This window comes from Corvus brachyrhynchos, unplaced genomic scaffold (assembly GCF_000691975.1).
Source record: "Corvus brachyrhynchos isolate BGI_N302 unplaced genomic scaffold, ASM69197v1 scaffold53, whole genome shotgun sequence".
Taxonomy (NCBI): Eukaryota; Metazoa; Chordata; class Aves; order Passeriformes; family Corvidae; genus Corvus; species Corvus brachyrhynchos.
The window spans coordinates 6,618,373-6,625,267 of record NW_008237681.1 but is presented as its reverse complement, the minus strand read 5'-3'; positions in this window follow the sequence as shown (position 1 = coordinate 6,625,267).

Sequence of the window (6,895 nt, the reverse complement as noted above, 5' to 3'; positions counted from 1 at the left end):
GAGCCGTCTGGACAGGAGCCCGTGCCGCGTGCTTTGGGATGACCCTGCTTGAGCACGGAGGCTGGACCAGATGCCGCACGGTGCTCCCTTCCCACCTGACCCATTCTGTGGTGCTGCGGAGAGGCATCAGCATTTGGCGTCGTCCCTCAGCCCGTCTTGAGGACCAAGAGCGGGCATAAACGTGCCCGTCTCTTTAGGTGTTGGAAGAGAAGGGGCTTTTTTATTCAGTTTTAGTCTTACGGTCAGCTTGTGTTCCTCTGTCTCACACAGAGAGTAAGTCTAGGAAGTGAAGCAGGTGTTTTAAAATATGGCTGCTACCTCATTAACCGGTCAAACCGCTGCGTAAGGAGTTCTCCAAACTTTGCAAAGATGAGGAGATGACCTCATCAGGAGGAGTTTCCTCAAGGAAAGGGTTGTTAAGGACTGGAATAGGCTGCCCAGGGAGGTGGTGAAGTCACCATCCCTGAAGGTGTTCAAGAAGCAACTGGGCTGGCACTCAGTGCCATGGTCTAGTTGATAAGGTGGTGATCAGTCAGATGTTGGGCCCGATGATCTTGGAGGTCTTTTACAACTTTTGTCCAATCACGTTGATTCTGTGATTGATGACTGAGGACTTCTCTGCTGCTGCATGTGAAGTGTCACAGTGGGCTCCTACTCCTCCAGCAGCTGAACCCCCAGGGACCTCTCAGCTCTTTGGGTGCAGCAGCACCAGCACCACCAGGCCCAAAGCAAGGCAGCACCCGCCATCCATTTGAGGCCTCATTCACAGCACAGCATCCCTCAGCCATGGCATGTGGAGCAGATGGCCTGCTCTCTTTGCCAAACCTGCCCAAATGGGGCTGTCCTCTGCACTCCATCCTCAGCACACAACCTGTGCCTCCATACAGAGGTGAAAATACTTTCACTGCTAAGTAAAATCATGCAGGTCCCTGCACAAATGGTTAAACTGCTAAATATGGTCTAACACGTATGGTTACATGGTGCTGGTATAAGGCAGCACCTTTATGTTTCTATTTCTGTCTTCAAGGAGAAGAAGAACCTGGCTGCACATTCCACCAATTCCAGCCTTAAACCAGACATTTAATGTGCAGAAGAGACTGCCAAGTATGTTTGATGGAAGACAGGAAGGTTAAAAGGAGGCAGGAGAAAAGGTCAGAGAGGCAAGGACAAGCCAGTAGAGAGATAAAAGAGCCTTAAAAGCTAGAGTAATTCACCATGAGAGCAGAAAGAAGCAAGTATGTTAGGTTGGTACTGCAGTAATGCTTAAATATCACACTGCCTATTAGATCAGACGATCTGTTTTAGTAACCTGGCGAAAGAAAAAACAAAAAGCCAGACAGAATCTGCATATGTGACACTACATTAAAAGAAAATATAGAAGGAAAAATTCTGAAACCATATGCACTGAAAAGAATTTCCTCTCATCACCACAAACAACACCATAGGTCTACATGTGTTCAGAAGCTGTGGATAAGCTTTGGACACTGTTGCTCTCAAACTTCAATGCAGACCAAAAGTTGCGGCCCCATTATATAACTAAGAGAGAAAATAGTTTGCTGTTCCCAGTCTCAGTGAATGTGAAATACTGTGGCACTGCAGCTTCTGGGGGTATGTCAGTAACCTGAATAGGGTCTAATTTAGAAGTCATTACTTAGGCTTGATGCTTTTGATTAAAAAGCAGGGCTAATCATTAGCAACATGGAGCCCTTCATACTCTTAAGAGTTTCCATTATGTATTTTAAGCAAGACCTTGGTTTTCCTCTGCTATCAGTTTTGCTGTCATCAGAATTACATTTCAATGTGTTTTACCACAGAAAAAGAAAAGACTGTATATCTCCTGCTTAAGTGTGTAACTGAAAGGTGATCTGAGTCACTGAAAAGGTCAGGACTTTATACCAGTTTAATTGTAATAATTTTAGTTGAACATAACAACTCAAATTCCTTGCTCTGGAGTTACATCAAGGATGAACTGCATCACAGGCAGCTTGCTTCTTAGAATCAGAAAGACAGCTGATGAAAAGAGCAGGTGCAATTTAGAAAAGGGTTTAGATTATATCCTATAACACGCCATTTATATTACCTATATTATGCTCACTTAGATGACTAAGTCTCTTCTCTAATTACACTGGAGATGATCATGGCTGAGTATAATCTACCTAAGAATTATTAGACTGTCTACAGAATGATTACATACTGTCAACACAGAAATCCTTGATGCTTCCTTTCTGTGTAAGCTGTCATGAACTGTGTAAAGCAGCAAGGATGAGTGGTTAGAGCACAGTACTGGGAATTGAGAGAGCCTTGGGGTGTATGTTGCTCTGCTGTAAGCTTGCTGCTTGGGTTTGGATAAATCTTGCAGCCTCACAGTAATTAAATTACCTCACACATGAAACAGGGAGAACATTTTCTCAGAGCTGCATCTTTAAAATCTCTCAATGGAGATTACTGTGTAAACAGAAAATACAAAATTATAATAATTAGGACAAAGCCACAATGCTTATCTGATTATTTCCTCTTTAAAAACATAATAGCAGAATGTATGGCTTTTATAATTTTTTTTTCCTCCTGTAAAAGATTGGTTTCCAATGGGATGCAAAATCAAAGAAGGAGGGCAGGAAGGACACATCTTTAGAAAAGATAATTTAAAGAATGTTTTTCCATGTTTTATATGTGAAGGGAAGAGAACAAAAGGCAGATGCTGCAATATACAGCTTAAGTTAACAGTGGGTTTTTTGTTTTCTTTAAACATCTACTTAGCTGGAGATCAAAGCTAGTTCAGCAGAACTAGTACCCCAAAATCATCGAGACACTGCAGCACTAGTCTTTATTTCATCATTTCCAAAATACTTTCCTCCACAAGTTCAAGACAGCAGCAATGCAGGCATACAACGGATGTAACTAATTTTCTCAGTAAACTGTGTTTAGGAGCAGAGAAGTTGACTTAATGTAGATGGTAGAAAATACTATCTAAGGTTTGAAATTATATTAAAAGGCTTAAAATGATAGATTTTGCTGGAAGGGTAGTACAGTCAAGAAAACTTTTTTATTGGTATTCATTTTTGTCATTTCAAGCCACCATCTTAGTCATGTTCTTCCTGGTGGAACACTGATTTGGACTACCTAAAAATCAAATGAACTCGGTTTGTTCAGAAGAAATGTACTTGATTGCTAAGAAGAATTCTAAGCCCATACCCGCGAAGGCATCCCACTAAATTTAAATTATTCCTCTTACAGTCAGTTACAGGAAGAAAAGAGCTTCATATATACAGCAGAGTTAGTAACATTGAAAATGCCTGTGAGACCCTAGATAATAGTTACACCATCGGCCAATAAATTCAGCTGATGTCATAGACTGAACCTAAAGAGCAAGAAGTATCAATGGCACTTAGGAGTTTCTGTTTTGACTATTTTTATATAGTCAGAAGACTGGACCAGAGAACTGAGAGTAATTCTCCCACACTAAAAGTGGCTTCCATCCACAACAAAGAAAAAGGACGGCAGGTGCTGGATTATGATGTAAAATAAAGATGTTGCTTGCTGAGCTCTGTGAATGTTCAAAATGAAAAAGATAGGAGAAATCCTGGCTGCAGCCTCCTTATCCAATTATACCATTGAAGATTAATCTATGGAAATGGCTGCAGCTGTACATAAAATGCAATTGTAGGCACAACGGCAGGCTTAGATGCTGAGCTCTTACTCATGCACCACAGAAGGTGATTCATATCCCCATTACACAAGTGACATAACAGAACACAACTCCTCAGTGTGACAGGGACAGGATGCTGCAAGGACTCTGGGCATGCTGTAGTTACTCTCAGTGTCTAGAAACCTGTTAGGCACAACAGCACTGAACCACACAACCAAGCTGCTCCATTGCCCAGTCAAAAAGTTGCCTACTTCTGGAGTAATGTTGTATCAAAAAATCATCAGTCTCTTGCTTTGTTTTCATAGATTTTGTCATTTTCCTTTTTTTAATTCACAGAAATCTGGGACAGCATATTTATGTTTGTAACTCTAAAAAAGTACCACAAGACACATTTATTAATATTGGGGTTTTTTAATGTGTTAGAACCTCACTTGTAACAACGAGGCTAAAGCACTTGATAATAGCTTAAGACTCATAATAATAAATAGTCCAGGCAGGTGGACTGTCATCCTGAGAGGGTAAGGCAGTAATGACACCAAAGCAGCAGAAAATACAGAGGCAACAGCATTACTTTCTTATGCAATGAGCGTCTTTAATCTTCATCTATGCTTCATGGTTTTGATGCTGCCTGTACAGAAATACTTGTGGCAGGCCAATGAACTGCAAAAGGCATCTCACTTCCCTCTGCAATAAATGTGCTGCAGTAACTGTGTTATTAAAATTACATTAAAATTCAAGCATAGTTTTTTTTTTCTTCTCAGCATTATTCATCAAATTGCAACAAGTTGAACATCAATACATAAGACAAAATACATTTCTGGTGTTATGCAGGTGATACAGGAGTTCACTAAAGTGACTGCATACCTGCAGCAGTTTTATGTCTTATATTATTGTGTTGTGACTGAATAATCTATGTGTAAATTGCTGTAAATTAAATCATAGCTCTCAGAGAAAAGATCGGACAGTAACACAAGGGACAGCAAATTCCCCAATGGGATTTATCAGCCATCTGGCACCGTGCAAATAGCACTCATACAGGGGAGGCTCTGGTTAGTAACCACAGCAACAGGTCTGCTGAGTACTCCTGAAAGTTATGCAGTGTCAGCAACCTTTTCTCTCCTCCCACACACATCATTCACTGGGGGCTGTGAGCAGTGGCATGTCCTTCCTGGGCTACAGATGTTTTTGCTGCAGCATTTTCCAGTATTCCATTTTTCAGGAGACTTAAAACTTGGAGAGTTTTGTTTTGGTTTTTTGTAATATGCCTTCAAGGAATTCTGACTCCAAAAAACTCTCTCCATGAATAAGGTATTTTCTTTATTCATGGAAGGGGTAGATAGCTGCAAGGTGGGAAGAGATCACTAATAACAGAAATATTTCTAACTAAAATAAAAGAAGTACTTTTGGCTCCTGAACTTCCAAAAGGATTGGAAAACTCTGTTTTCTAAAATGTTCACAACTGTCTCTGTCATAAAACAGTCCATGTTTACATAAATGGCCTTATCCACAAGGTTCAACTGGAAAATAGTAGTTAATAGATGGGCAAAATTACGAAGCTCACACTGTATTGTATGTTTCATGCTGGTTGCATGTTATTTCTTATGTACATATTTTAACAGAGAAATGTAAATAATAAATTACCCAGGAGTTCTTAAACTTCCTCATATTTGGTGTGGATATCAGCCAAGAAAAACTGGACGGTATGGAGAGATATTCCCCTGCTTATCTTCCCTGCTATTCCCTGCCAGCCCAAGGGCCCTGGTGTTTTCTCCAAGTCTGCCATGTGAACATGTGAAGCCCAGGATTTAACCCAGCTGCTGGTAGTGACAACAGCAGTGAAGACATGATGGCACATAAGGGCTGAGATACTGGATGCAAAGGTAAATTCCCACCTATCCCGGTATCCCGCAGTGGTAGGGAGGAGAAGAGAAATCCAGCAGGCAAGAATTGTGCAGCAAGATTCATTTGTTTAATTATTTTACAACTCTTTTATAGATTTTTTTTCTTCATAGTCTAATTGGCCAAAGGATCAGCCACCCCTTGGGGGTGATTGGCTAAAATCCTAAAACTTCCATTGTCAAAATATTTTTCTACTGTACCATAAACAAAGCTTTGCAAGGTCGCAGGTGTTCATAGCTTATAGAACTCTGCTAATATCTTCCGTGAGAGAGAAAAATATCTCACAGGACTGGAAAGAAGCAAGAGAAATTCTTGCTAGCTGCATATTTGTATCCACACTCACCTTCTGTAAAAATGAAGGAACATCACCAGTCTTGTCTCTCTTAAGTATTGTGGTCAGCGTTGCTAAGAGTAAAATCCAGCAGGTTGTGATTTCCTTTCAACTACAATTAGTCCATTAGCTACAGACCTACAGAGCCCATTCCCAGAGATGAACACAAAACCATTTTGCATTGCATTTGTGGAATGAAAACCTATTCTCTAAAGACATATTCCAGCAGATTAGAGAGACCAGAGGTAAACTCTGCTATTTACTTCCAGAGAGAGAGCAGGCCAAGCACACAAAAGAAATAGGTGTTACCTAGTTCACTATTTGGGGAAAGAGGCAGAAGAGGAAGCATACCTGCTTTAAAGGAATTTCAATGGCAATAACGTGAAAGAGGACAGGATTGATTTAATGCTTCCAGCCTGACTCCCAGATGAGGAATCAATTATCCTGCATCATTTAATCTCCTTATGCAGGTCATGACACAAACTAGAAATTAGAAGCATCGTGTCTAAAATGAAGACAGCTTTTAATGGTAGTTAGCATCAGCCTCAGATTTTTTTAGAGGAAAATATAGCTGGGATTTGGGGAGCTCTGAAGAGTTGGCTCCACTGGATTTCTGCAGTCAGACCCTAATATTTTAAAAGTGGGTTTGTCCTTGTTTACCTAATGGAAATGCAAAGAGGAAAGGAAAGGGAAAGGGAAAGGGAAAGGGAAAGGGAAAGGGAAAGGGAAAGAAAAAGAAAAAAAAGAAAAAAAAGAAAAAAAAGAAAAAAAAGAAAAAAAAGAAAAAAAAGAAAAAAAAGAAAAAAGATTTTAAATTATCCCTTTGGACAAACTCCAGCCTACAAGGAACATGACCTTCAGAAAATTTGCAAAAAATTATTTACCTGCCATGTTTCAAACTATCCTCTGTCATGGCAACTTTCTCAGATAAACCAAGCTCCTTCTTTTTTTACATCATTCGACAGAAATACTGCATGGTCTCTGACCAGATACAACCCCTAGGTAAACCAACCTTTTGT